This window comes from Brachyhypopomus gauderio, chromosome 13 (assembly GCF_052324685.1).
Source record: "Brachyhypopomus gauderio isolate BG-103 chromosome 13, BGAUD_0.2, whole genome shotgun sequence".
NCBI classification, from domain to species: domain Eukaryota; kingdom Metazoa; phylum Chordata; class Actinopteri; order Gymnotiformes; family Hypopomidae; genus Brachyhypopomus; species Brachyhypopomus gauderio.
This window is the reverse complement of record NC_135223.1, coordinates 10,785,276-10,800,518: the sequence shown is the minus strand read 5'-3', so window position 1 is coordinate 10,800,518 and position 15,243 is coordinate 10,785,276.

Here is a 15,243-nt window from a genome sequence, read left to right as displayed (position 1 = left end):
AAAACATGCAACCAGCTCAAATGACCACTGCAAAGAAGTACAGAAAGTAAACCAAATACATATAGTACAGATGAGTGCGATGTATGGGTGTGTGTGAGTGTGTGTTTATGTGCAACCTAGAAGTGCAACATAGGATAGATGTATGGAATGTATTTACCAGCAAGGGTGGGTAGCTGCGACAGCATTCCCCCAGAGGCCAGAGGCGGGCGGAGAGAGACCCGGGAATCCCACCCGCCCACGGCCCCCCACAGAGCGGTGGAGTACCAGAGCCGCACTTCCCAGAAACCCTCACCCGCCCGCCCCCGCAGGCGGGAGAGAGAGACCCCGGACAGCGCCCCGCCAGTCAAGGAGCGCAGGTCCAGGGGAACCAGAGGGAACAGAGCGCCTCCCCCCCAGGATGCCCCCCCCCCAGGGGCCAGCGGCAAAACCACGGCGCCACGCGCCCGGAAAGCCACCCACCACCCGGCAGGGCCCACCTCCCGCCGAGGAGCACCCGGCCGCCCCATACCACCACCGCCCAGGGGAGCGGGCCAACCGCCCCTACGCCGGGGGGCCAAGCCGGACTCCGGAGCTCCAAGGCGCTTATTTTGAGTACAAAATTTGATATTAATGAAAGATTTCAAGATTATTTAAAATGATAGACTGTAGCCCTAGGATGCATGGACGACCAATACCCCCTAACTTCCATGGGTGGGGTCAAAATAGACCCCAATTAGAATCAATGTGTTTTTGCAATTAATAAAAAAAATGCTTTTAGTTTTGGTTAAAGGTGATTATATTTATTATATTTGGGTCTACAAAACATGTCCAGATGGACAATATTCTGGATCCTCTACATCTGAGATATCAGATTCTGAGTCAATCCCACCGATGGACTCTTCATCCCATCCGTTCAGGATCATATCTCCAGAAAGGTCTCCGGGTATCCTAGCAGGCCTCTGAGTAGCCATGATAAATGTCTGTGCATTTATATGTAAGTAAAAGCACAGACATGCATGTGTGCCTGCACACACACACACGCACACACACACACCCCCCCATTCAATAATGATATAATTGGTTACCTAACAGGTTAGGTTTTATTACAAGGAACCATGAATACAGTGAGTCTCTACATAACAAACACAGTAATATCAGCTAATTTACTAAGCTACTGTAATGGTAGCTAGCTAAGTAATCCAACTAACACCGTACTAACATTACTACTAACCTTATTTTGTAGTTAGCTAGTTAAAAACCTCCCAGGTCTATTGATGCACTGGTGCGTCAAAGATGGATTTTAGACACGTCCCAAGTATTTTATTTCTATTAATTTTATTAAATACCTGTCTACTTTGCTGACCAACATGTTACTCTATGACAGAAAAGGCAAATGAGTTGATAAATGAAGATAATACCCCTCCTATCGTCCTTGGGGTCAATTTGTCCCCACTGAATGTTTATCATTAAAAAAAATAGTAGTTGACTTTTTTCTTTTGCTTCATATTTCATGACAATTTCTAATTTGATGGGGACAAGTGATAAAGCATAAAATTGTCATGAAAATATTTTTTCAATGTGCTGAACACATATTGCACGCAGGTCGTCCTCAGGGGTCAATTTGACCCCAAGCTGTTTTAGCTGTTAAAACTTGTCTATCAGTGTGTGTGATCTAACATGACCACACCTGCAGGTGCAGTTGATAGATCTGAGTTGATATATTTTGTTGATATACTTCCCACAGTAGAACTATTTCATGTTTGACTAGTATCATGTCCACACTGTTTCGCAAATGGGTGGATTTTCATGTTGTTTTCATACTTTCATACTTCATATCTCTATAGAGCTAAAGTTTACAGTGAGCATAAAAACCTATTCCATGTTTTCACTAGTATTTGACATGTTCTTATTATCCTTTTTCTGTCTCACAAATGCCCCCCCCCCAAAAAAAACACACTCAAAAAAACAAAAAAAAAACGTCTATTATTTTCTGTTGGTGGCGCTATAGTAAAGGCCCTATCCATCATCACCAAAACAAGACTTGTGGTCATTAATGTTGAGAAGTAAATTTGAGAAGATATATATAAAAAATTCAAGATTTAAGATTAAAATTTAAATTCTATTTTAAAGGTTTGACCTGATGGTGGCGCTAGAGGACAGGTCAACTCACGGATTTTCAAGGGGTTATTTATGTATTTAACAAATAAACAAAGTGCCTGTACCAAAAAAGTGGTCGACAATGTTCTGTAAATCATTTTCTGGAGGTAAATATCCCTGGGGCAGATTGACCCCAAAGACGAATCATGTTATTATATTTGAGTACAATAATACTGATATGTATGCTCCTGGTGGTGGGAATGCAGGCATCAGATGTGTAAGAGGGACAGAAATTGTATCCTGACAGTCACAATTGTTAAAAATCAAAAGTTCCCAAAGCAAAGCTTTGAGATTCTGTATGAAATGCTTGGGGTCATTTTTGACCCCACTTATGGAAAACTGGGGTAGTGATACATAAACTGCAATTTCTTAAAATGTATAAAAACGTTTAAAAAAATTCAAATGACCTCAAGTCACAAACATGTTTTATGAGGAATACCTGGAATATGGAAGTGTAAAAACTTTTAATTTCAGAGATTTTGAAGAAAAACATCCCTCGGGGTCACTTTTGACCCCACCTATGCACCCTAGGGTTAAATAAAAAATAAATTGCTGGGCTCTTTGATGGGCCCCCCTGGCCCTGGGGCCCGGGACAACAGACCCGGTTGTCCCCCCCTGTCGACGGGGCTGCATAATCCAAATTTAAAGTTTGAAGACCAGTATTTTTTTATATAATCAGGCATTGCTTTTAATTGTCATAATTATGGAGAGCTAGCTAGCTATCGTATGCTCACCGTGTATCTTTCGCCAAGAGAAATTCGTGGGTAGAGTTTAATTACATCTTTGCGGGAGTCATTGAGTTGGATTAACTCTGATTTGATCAACTCTGTCCGATAACTCCAACACTCCATCGTCATTTGATTATATCAAAACAATACTAGTCTTCAAACTTTATTTGGATTATGTCACGGGTTTTGCGTTGGTGCACTTTATTCATTAACTCCTACATTTTCAATGAGACTGTGTGATCGCGTCCTTCTTTTACTTTACTTGCTGAGCTTAATTTCTACAATGGTATTAATATTCAAAGGCTCTACAGCAGGGGTCGGCAACCTATGGCACGCGGGCCACCGATCCCCTCCGCTATGTAGTTATTATACAGTGTAAACTTGCAATATCTACAGACAATTTAGCAATTAATTATAACCTTTGTATAAACTTTTATGGTAAAACTTAGTTTACATGCTACTGTGAAACAGAACCACCGCGTTCCGCCATGTTTGAAAACGCTGAGAGGCTGGTGGGGTGGGCGTGGCTTGGTCCCAGAGGCGGTCTCAGAGCTCTGTGTCAGTCCGGAATCAGTGAACAATGGAGATTGCAGAGGAACGCCTTCATCTAAGACCCTCCCACACGTGAAATGTGTTCCAAAAGTCAGAAGCAAAAAACGAAGCAGAAGCAAAGAGAGATTCCAGAAGCAAAAGACCTTACTGGGAAAATCCAAAAAAACAAAAACAATGGAACCAAAAACTTGTCAAAATGCAAACGAAAATAAGTTTCAAATAACCAATTATATAAAAAAGATATACTTTTGATATATTTTTTTCTGTTTTGCATTCATAACATACTTTCTGCTCTTAGATTTACTTTTGCTTTTGTGGAACTATTGAAACAAAAATCACACCATACTGTACCATTAACACATTTATAGACCAGTAATAGTACCTTAAAGTCTATCCTGTAACATATGGGTATCCAGTGTAAGGATTTAAGGATGGGAGTGATGTGCTCCCTTCTTTTACTCCTAGTGAGAACTCTGGCAGCTGAGTTTTGAATCAGCTGAAGCTGTTTAATTGTCTTTCTTGGGAGTCCAGTTAGGAGCCCATTACAATAATCAATCCTACTAGAAACAAAGGCATGAATGAGTTTCTCCAGGTCTGCTTTAGCCATAAAATCTCTGATTTTGTTGATGTTTTTGAGGTGATAGAAAACTGATTTGGTGACAGATTTGACATGACTGCTAATTTGCTTGAAGACAATTTTTTTCTATTATTTTTCCAATGAATGGTAGATTAGAAATCGGTCTATAATTATTTTCAAGCATGTATCTAGAGTTTTCTTTTTCAAGAGAGGCTTCACAACTGCAGTTTTTAATGCACTCGGAAATACACCTGAAGAATTTACTATTTGAAGAATGTTCCCTGATATTGTGGAAAATACATTCTTTAAAACCTTGGTTGGTAATGTATCAAGGCTGCAAGTGGATGATTTGAGATGACTCACTGTATCAATTAAACCTTCTTCAATAGTACTAATCTGGGACATGTTGAACATTTTGCGTGGTTTTGGAGAGAAAATCGGCTCTTTGGTAGATGTAGGCATACAGATGGCTTGTATGATATTGTAGATTTTAGTATTAAAAAAATTTGCAAACTCATTACATCTCTCAATTGAAACTAGCTCAGGGGCCATATATGTAGGTGGGTTTGTTAGTCTGTCAACCATAGTGAAAATCACTTTGCTATTGTTAACATTATTGTTAATAATGCTAGAGAAGAAGAATCATCTAGCTTTGCACATTATTATATTGTAATCACGCAGCCTATCTTTGAAAATCTCTTTATGTACGTGAAGGTTGGTTTTACGCCATTTGTGCTCAGCCTTTCTGCATTCTTTTTTGGTGCTGAACTGCAGGATCATTTCTCCATGGAGCTTTCTGCTTACATCGCATGGTTTTAACTCTAACTGGTGCAATCTGATCCAAAATACTTGCAGTTTTTGAGTTGATAGTTGTGACGGGCAGGGGTGAGCAACTAAAAGGAAGCGATCACGCCAAGTCTCAGGGAAAAAGGATGGTTTAATAGAAAGTGTGCAAACCTAAAACCCGTGCAATATCTCCAAATTAAGGATATAATGACCAGCGGTCAACTGGTACAAAGACAAGACATATATAGGCAAACAAACGACCCTCAAGTGAGACGGATCACGGGCTCCGCCCACCTGAGGGACGCACATGACGTCACCAGACAACAACAACAACAGCCGCTGTGGACGGAGGCGGCCGGTAGGGGGCCGCCTCACCGTGACAGACCCCCCCACCAAGCCGCACTCCCCTCCACTGGGTGTGTGGCACACAGTGGCTGCACACAAAACATGAAGGGGCAGGAAGGCAGAGACAGGCAGGAACACACCTCCTGCCGTCCAGGAGCTGGAACATAAAACACAAAACATTAGGCAGCTTACCTCCCCGGGCGGGACCCTGGACCGACTGGGCCGTTAACAACACAAAACCACGCCCCGGTCGGTCACAGGGCCCTCACGCCCTAACCGGCGTTTAGCCAGAGAGCCCCAAGGGTGTGCGGACGAGGAGCTACGACTCCTTTGTCGTCCTTAGTGTGTGTGTGGGTGCAGGTTACCTCCCCGAGGCGTGGCTACTTCTCCTCCTGGACCTACCTCCTCCCAGAGCTGACCTCGGCCCTTGGCTAGGGGTCACCCCAGCCTCCTGGGGAGCCAACCCCTCCCGGGGCCCCTCATCGCACGGTGGACTCCTCCACCCAACCCAGGAGCGCCAGAGACCGAGGCCCAGAGCACCCCCGACGCGGGCTAGGGAGCAGCCCCAAGGGCCTCCTGGTCACCCCGGGCAGGAGGGAGGATCTCCATCTCCAGCAGGAGCTTCTCATACCGGAGCCCCATGGTCCCCAAACATCCGGGGGCCCCATCCCTCTAGGGAGGGGCTCTTCCTGACCAGGCTCCGGTCACCCCACAAAACAAGGGGGCTCCTGCCAGGTGGAGACCCCCACAAGGTCCAGGAACACCACAACACCGCCAAGGGGAAGCACCTGCACAAAAACACACACACACACACACACACACCCAAACACACACCAACATAAAACACAAACGCGCCTCAGACGCCCTCCGTGCCATACCCAGTGGCACGGGACCACAGCCGGTCCCCCCCCCCAAACACACATTTAAGGGGAGGAGCATGCGTGGAATTACATGTAACAGTTGACAACACACTAGGACAAAACACACACGCAAATACTAGACAAACAAAAAACGGTGTACAAACAGACAGACGGAACCCATCACATGCGCACTCTGCTTACATAGTAACATAATGAGCACACACACTGGTCCACACGTCCGTCGACATGTACACACATTCATAACACACACGAGAGTCTACCCAGGCAGACACCCTGGTCCTCGCCGTGCCACACACACACAAGCGCACGGCGGAACTCTCGCAACATACGAAGAGCTGTCTCAGGGCAGACTGCCCTGGTCCTCGCCGTGCTACACACACACACACACAAAACACAAAAGCACGGCGGAGCTCTTCAAACAAAACACCACGCAGACAAACACTTACCACGAGACATGACCACGAACGAAGGAGAAAGAAAAAGAGACTCGGCGGCTTCCGAAGGGTGGCTGGTCATTCTGTGACGGGCAGGGGTGAGCAACTAAAAGGAAGCGATCACGCCAAGTCTCAGGGAAAAAGGATGGTTTAATAGAAAGTGTGCAAACCTAAAACCCGTGCAATATCTCCAAATTAAGGATATAATGACCAGCGGTCAACTGGTACAAAGACAAGACATATATAGGCAAACAAACGACCCTCAGGTGAGACGGATCACGGGCTCCGCCCACCTGAGGGACGCACATGACGTCACCAGACAACAACAACAACAGCCGCTGTGAACGAAGGCGGCCGGTAGGGGGCCGCCTCACCGTGACAAAAGTATCCAGCAGAGTATCAACAGAGCCTGATGGTTGGCAAGGTGCAGAGCACACTTTGGTAACAAAAAGTGCAGCTGTCCTGTCATGTATCTATCTTTTCTTTAACCTAACCTGCCTGGCATTGCTATGGATTGAAGTTTAAAAAAATAAACATTTAAAACATAAAAAAAAATACACAGTAGTGATCAGACAATGCAACATCCTTAATACAGGCTGAAATGTTAAGATGTTTGAGATTTGAGATAACAACATCCAAAAGTGTGACCATGGCAGTGCGTGCTTCCAGTCATATGCTGAGAAAGTTCAAAAGATTCAAGTACATCATAGAGTTCTTTGGCATAACTATCATTGGGATTATCAATATGAATGTTAAAATCACCAGCAATAACAAAATGATCAAATTCAGTGGAAATAAAAGATAACATATCTGTAAAATCATCAATAAAATTAGCATTGTACCTAGGAGGCCTGTAGACCAGGGGTTCTCAACCTTTTCTACCTCACGGCCCACCTGTTTACAACTTGAAAGTGTCAAGGCTCCCAGGAAAAAAAACTCAACTTTTGTGTGTTTTTAGCTTTTATTACTAAGTGATGACACTGAAAACTTGAGATCTGGGTTGTGTAAAATGGCTTGCAAAATATCATCCATTTCAGTACACAGAAAATATGTACAGATTTTAAACAAGCAGACTGTGAGATGGGATTTGTCCTCTTAGCCATAGCTCAACAAGAACAAGAACAGGTCCAGTGTGTTGAGCCAAGTCTCCACATCTGTGATAATTATAAACACACACCATAAATTATCTATTTACAATAACATTCCCAGCATAAGAGTATATATAAGTTGTCAATTTTGAGCAAAAGTTAATACTTACTTACTTATTTAATGGCAGCATCAATGTGATTGTTGAGCTTGCCTCTCAGTCACCAGAAGATCCACTCTTGGTGGGATGGATGAGAGACAGACCCTTAAAGTGGCATCCAGAGTTGTCTTCAGTCTGTTCCTGGATTTTGACTTGGTTGTGGCCACAATAGAAAAACCAGACTCAAAAGAAGCATTATGGCCCTAACAGCAAGAGAGTGGAATTCCTTTGAAACACTGATTCAAAAAGAACCCAGATCAAGTCTGGCATGCTGTAGCTTTAAGCTGCTGTCTGATGACAGTTCAATTAGCTGAGTTTCAAGTTCTGTGGGAAGTGCAACATCAGCATGGTCAATAGAAAAGGGGTCCAAAATCCAAAGATTGCTGTCTCTGGGATCCTCTGGAAAGTATTCCATGAACTTCTCAGTCAGCTGTGACAGGTGATTGGTGACTGTATCGGTGACACTGATATGTGGAGAGCTCTCCAGAACTTCACTTAAAAGCTGAAACATGTCCAGTCTGTCTTCCTTAACCCGCCGGGACCACAAAGCCAGTTTTTTCCTGAATCCTTCAATCTTGTCAGATACCAAAAAGATGTTGCTATTTTTCCCTTGGATTGACAGGCTGAGCTGGTTCAGTTGTGAAAATATATCAGCAAGGTAGGCTAGTTTGGCTAGAAAGTTTACATCAGCATAGTGGTGAGCCAGTGGGGATTTTTTCTCTGACAGAAAACAATGGATCTCACATCTGAGCTCAAACAATCGATTGAGGACCAGACCTCTCGACAGCCATCTCACCTCGCTGTGATACAACAACTGAATATGCTCAGCTTCCATACTGTCACATAATGCAGAAAAACATCTGGAGTTCACAGCATTTTTCTTCACATAGTTCACTGTCTTGACGGCCACATCCATCACTTCGTGGAGCTCTGGTGACATCTTTTTTGATGCCAAGTTCTCACGGTGTAGGAAACAGTGCGTCCATTTAGCGCTGGGTGCCCTATCAAGGATTTGTTTGACGACACCACTGTGCCTCCCAGTCATTGAAGCTGCACCATCCGTGCACACCCCTACACATTTGCTCCATTCAAGACCATTTTCACAGAAGTACCTGTCGATACAACAAAAGCATTCCTCTGCTGTTGTTCTGGTAGGCAACTCACCACAAAAAAGCATGTCTTCATGAAAGGTACTGTCCCAAATGTACCTCACAAAAGCGAGCAGTAAAGATGCGTTGCTAACATCAGTCGACTCGTCTAGCTGCACCGCATAATGTGGACTTTCTTTAATTTTGTCCAAAAGCTGGCTCTGTATATCGGCCCCCATCTCAACAATCCGTCTACTTATTGTATCATTGGAAAGCGGTACCTTCAGTAATTTTTTTGCAGCGGCTTCCCCAACCATCTCGCGGCACATATCCACGGCAGCCGGCAGCACCAATTCCTCAGCGATCGTAAACACTTTTTTACTCCATGCAACATGTCTGGCTACGAGGTAGCTAGCTTTCAGGGCACATTTGGACTGCGAAGTGAGGGAAATTATTGTTTTCTTTTGGAGCTGCAGTCCGTCGTGTTTTCGTTGAAAGTACTCCACGGGCTTTGCCACAAGTGTAGGGTGTTTCGTCTCGAGATGCCGCTTTAGTTTCGAAGGTTTTGGTGCTTCGTTTGAAAGAGTCAAACCACACTCCACACACTGGGCTTTCGGGTTCACATCACCTCCTTCCCCCTGCGCAAATCCATATTTGATGTAGTCTGGGTCGTACTTGCGATTTTTTGCTTTTTATGAAGAACAGGTTCACTTTTCTTGTGTCGTTTCAAAAACTTCTCCATCTCGTTAGCTAGCTAAAGTTAACTGTCTGGAAAAAGAGTGCCGTGGCCTCGAACCAATGACGTTTAGTTGTTCTTACTTCGGGGATTTTTTCTTATTGTATCTTTATATTAATGATTACAATTTGAACATTATTAATCAATTTTACTTGTTCTAAATTTTATTTTTTAGGTGTACTTGTATGATTTAACATGCTCACTACAGACTAGTAGCTCCCTCTGATGATGAGCCTGTGGACCCCTAGATGGTGCTTCGTGGCCCCCTGGTGGTCTGCGGCCCCCCGGTTGAGAAACCCTGTTGTAGACAGTTACTAGTAATATTCTTTGTACCCCTTTTAAAATTGCACTCAAATATTCAAAAGATGTGAAATCAGCAAGTGGTAACTGCTTGCATTGGAAAGTATCATTAATTAAACAGCATTGCTACACCTCCATCTTTCTTGCCATTGCGAGAGACATTTAAAAAGTTAAAGTTTGGTGGAGCCGACTCAGTTAGCACAATATCAGCACTATATGAATTTAACCATGTCTCTGTTAAAAGCATGAAATCAAGCCCATAAGATGTAGTTAAATCATTAATTAGATAAGACTTGTTTGTAATAGATTAGATTAGATTAGATGATACTTTATTAATCCCCAAGGGGAAATTCACTTGTCCAGCAACACACATCAATTACAAAAAACACACAAATACCACACAACACCAACCCACCACACAGATGTCCATAGTTGTTAATGCGTGGTGTTGTACACCCGAATAGCCGTAGGGATAAAAGATTTCTTGAATCTTTCAGTTCTACAACGCACTGAGAGGAGCCTGTTACTACGGTTGCTCCTCTGTGCTGCCATAGTCTCATGCAGCGGATGTCTGCTGTTGTCAAGGATGGACTGCACCAGACATCTTACCCTCTTCTCCGCAAGCTGCTTCACCTGGTCCGCTCTCCCACCCATCACCGTCACACACTTCCTGATCAGCTTATCCAGCCTATTGTGGTCCCTCATAGAAATGCTGCTCCCCCAGCAAGCAACACCGAAGAACACAACCCTCTCTATAACAGTGTGATAAAACATGGTCAGAACCTCCTTACAAACACTAAACGATTTAAGTCTTCGTAAGAAATAGAGCCTGCCTTGGCCCTTCTTGTATGTTTCGTTCATGTGCATTGACCAGTTCAATTTACTGTCTAGATGTAGTCCAAGATATTTATAGGTCTGCACAATCTCAACTTCTTCTCCATCAATGACAACCGGCCTATGGGAAGACTTCCGATGGCGGAAATCCACAATCATCTCCTTCGTCTTGGTTGTGTTTAAAATAAGGTATGAGGTTTCACGATAAACACATCGAAAGAGCCACGATAACGCCTTGAATAACAGCAAACTCAAATTGCATCACCTGCGTGCATTATCCGCGTCCAGCTATAGAGGAAGCTCTTCGCGCTGCAGACTATGATCACGTGGTGTAAGTAGGCCAGATGCAGCGCAAGGTGAACACGCTCATCAGACACGCGATTTCTTAGTCCGGAAAAAAAATGAGCACTGCCAGGCCAAGTGCCGAAAAATCTTCGAGAAGCGAAGATGTACGTGAGGATGAATTGGTTCCAAAAAGGGGAGGCATGTCTGTAGTCTGGGAATACTTTGGTTTTAGTCTAGATGACCATGCTCAATCCAAAGTTTTGTGCAAAGAATGTCGAGCCGTTGTGGCTACAGTCACGGGGAACACGACAAACCTTTACCATCACTTAAAACACAACCACAAACAACTGTATGAGGACTGTTCAGCAAAAAAGTCTGAAAGCACGGTTAGATCTACCTCTGTAAAACAAAAATCCATCGCTCAAATGTTCGAAAGCGTAACTCCATATGACCTAGGCTTACGGCGCCACAAAGAAATAAACGATACCATCACATACTACTTGGCTAAAGATATAGTTCCATTTAAAACAGTTAGCAAAGAAGGCTTTGTGCACTTACTAAACAAGGTGGATAAACGGTACAAGATTCCGTCACAAAGTCATTTCTCCCATGTTGCCGTACCAGAGATGTATGCTCAATGCATTAGAAGTGTACAGTCCGAACTGAAACAAATTGGATTCTTTGCGTGTACAACAGATCTGTGGTCCAGCAGAACAACGGAGCCCTACGTGAGCTTGAAAGTTCACTTCATTAACCATGACTTTAAACTGAAAAGTCGATGTTTGCAAACATCCTATTTTCCTGAAGAACACAGCGGGGAAAACATAGCTCTGGGCTTGCAAGACGCTTTGACGAGCTGGAGTTTGCGCAAAGAGTGCCTGGTTTGTGTTACCACGGATAACGCAACAAATATGATCAAAGCCACAGAACTGAATGACTGTCCTAGACTTTAGTGTTTTGGACACAGATTCCACCTTGCCATTGGTAAGTATTTTCATTTCAACCATTTTCTAGCAATTTTATATAGTTACTTGCATAGACGCGGGAAGGTATTTTGCTTAGGGATGAAGTTGAGATATTGGGGGGGGGGGGGGGGGGCGAGGTCTCTCTCTCTCACTCACTCACACACACACACACACCATGGTCACGCATGAAACCTTTATTCAGCTTCAAAATCAGTCAATTAAAATATTTTTTGTGGGCTTTTTTCCCCACAGAAAATGCAGTTAAAGGTGACAGTCGCATTGATCGTGCTAGAGGAGTGTGTAAAAAGCTCAGAGGGAGTTAAACCTGTCAGAACATTCTCTAATTACAGAATGCCCAACAAGATGGGGCACAAGGCAGCAGATGATGGAAAGAATACTGGAGCAGCAGCGGGCCCTGTCACAGGTTCTCTCAGAGAACCGAAATACACGACATCTGGTTCCTTCATGGCAGGACATAGAGGTCCTTGAATCAGTAAACAGGGCACTGAAGCCACTCCAGGAGTTTACCGATGCCCTGTCTGGAGAAGATTATGTAAGCATATCTTATGTGCAACCAGTTCTTCAGCTGCTGAAGACAAAGACTCTTGTAGAAGATAAGGAGGACAGTGAGCTGACACGCTCAGTCAAAGCCAAAATTCTGGACTACATGGAGAGGAAGTATGAGGATTCTCCAACACAGTCTCTACTGGACACTTCTTCTTTCCTGGATCCCAGGTTCAAGGCAGACTACATCAGTGCTGTGCAGTGCAGTGGGTTAGCTATTCGTATCTGGATTAGGTTAGCTACCTAAGTTAAATTAAGATTGGTTAACTGGATAATTATGGATGAGTTTTGATTTGTAGACAATTATCTGTTATTGTTTGAATTTGGCTAAATAGTGTTTATCTTTTTAAAATGTTAATTGCCTTGTTAATATGGATGGAAGTACATTAGGTCCAGGGTTGTCTGCTGTCCAGTGGCAGCCTCTGACAAATATCTCAGGGGGGGCAATTGTTGTGATGACATCCAAGGTGACCATTTCAGTGGGTAAATAAAAAACAGTGACTTAACCAATGAAAATATAATCATAAATATATATTTCTCTTTACATTATAGACTGTACAGTATTTGTGCACCGATATATCTTGTAAATATAATCTTGGTTAAAGCTCTACAATAACTGAACATTTAACTGAGATTGTCATCTCTCAATTTGCCCTCACAAACAACTTTAAACATGGAGAGAGGCCAGATTTACCATTAATTAAATAAAGTGAATCTTTCCCACTCACAAAATTTCTGTATTCCTCAGACAGCATTTTAGTTAGAATATAAATGAGCAACAGCATTAAGGATGGAACAGAATGCAGGGAAAGCAGAACAGGGCGCGAGCTACTTCACAGCCTATTAGCCATGCTTTCCCTTCATACCGGTTTCGCCAAAACTTCTTTTGTGGACACTTCACTTTTGATGTTTACATTTGGTCTTGGTGGCCCTAATTCCTTAGTTGCTAGTTTATCTTGATTATTACGACGACAGAATGGCACTTCTCTTAATGAAACGATTGAGTTGTTCTGGGTTGAAGGAACGCTGGCCGTGTTGAGCAGATTATTTTCCCTACGTTACGTCTGACGCAGGCGCATAAGGGCAAGCCCTCCCAGAACCCATAGACATTGCATTGCAGCGCCTACACTTTAGAAAAAAAATTTAACATGAGAGTCTACAAGAGCAGTCGGGGCGATTTGCAGTTAGACTCAAATCACCCAAAAAGGGGCGGTACTACAGGGAATGCACCTAAATGCTGATTGGACAATGGCATTCAGAGGCAAGAGACACTGTCCAGAACAGACATAGCTAGTTAAATACCGTGATAGAATGTGAGAGAAAAAAAACGTCCTTTTCATCCTTTGGTGGTGCGTCGCCCAATCGCCATAATGAACAAACCGCCCATGCTGCTGTCTGTCGACAACGCAAGATGAAATTTTTCCTCCCAATTTTCCAGCTGTAACTAACTAGATAGCAATTAAAATGTTGCTGCGTGTACGGTTACTCATTAATTAACACACAAGCGAATAAAAACAAACACAGAAATGTGATCACTGGTTTATCAAACGAAAAGATCTGTAGTGAACAGGTTAGGTCTGACCGTGTTAGTGAGCAAATGGTCGAAAAAATCTTCAACTCTATTGGCTGTCAAACCTGTCAAGAGGAACTCATTAGCATACTACAAACCGCTGTTTTATGCATGTTTGGGAGGACACAAAAGCTCCGTAAAACTGGCGTTTCAGAGACGTAGAGCGGCATTAAAAAAACCTCCAAAACGGCGCTTTTTAGCCGCTTTACAAATCAAACATGTTTAGTTTGAAACGTTTTTCAGAGTAATGAGCTTTCAGGGCCACCGTACATGTGATCTGAGTGATCTGAATTCTGAGGAGGCCCTCTAGCGGGCAGAATTATTTGTTGTCAGCAAAACTGACAACAGAGTTTTCATATTTACAGTTTCATTGTGGATATTAAGATAAATAATAAAAAAATAATGTACATTTTCAATAAAACATTTTCAATAAAAAAAAAACAAATAAAAAGCATGCTGTAACTAATTTATTTAAGGGTTTAAAATGTTTCACAAATTTCAAAGGAAGACTAAAATGAGTTTTTATAGTTGTAGACACCTACAGTGTATTTTTTTATTTATTGTTGTCCTGGACATAATGAAGGATAAAAGATGATTTTAAGGCTACAGTGACATTTCGTTGTTGTTCTGTCATAAACATTAGGTTATTCAGTTCTAACCTATCAAAATTACAGTGATGAATATGATCATGTACATTTCACAGATACTTACAGACAATGACAATTTTAAGACAACTTTGATTCATTCCTAAAGAATAGTCACTCATATATGTAATGTAATAGAATAGTCACTCATATATGTAATGTAATAGCTAGCTACACTGGAAAATTGTTACCTAGTGACAGTGTATATAGTGATTTAGCTTAAAACAGATAGATATTTGTAATGTGTAAAAATGTGTTTTAAAATGTCTAAGATCAAAGTTCAAACAATTCCCTTTCCCCAGAACACTAAATATTTGCCTTACAGTCTTTAAAAAATAAATAAATAAATATTAGTCAAAGACAGTGAGGTCAAATATTAGCTTTCTGATATGCTTATTATCAAATGTAGAGGTCATTTCCAGAGGGTGCCATATTCAAACTGTTTCTCAATTTTGACAACAACACTGTTGAAAGTCCTGACACATTTTAGAAGACAACTTTTAGAAGGTTATGTAGTAATACATAAAATGTTTTGTTTGTGTGACGAACGGGGTGGAGCGAAGGACGAGACA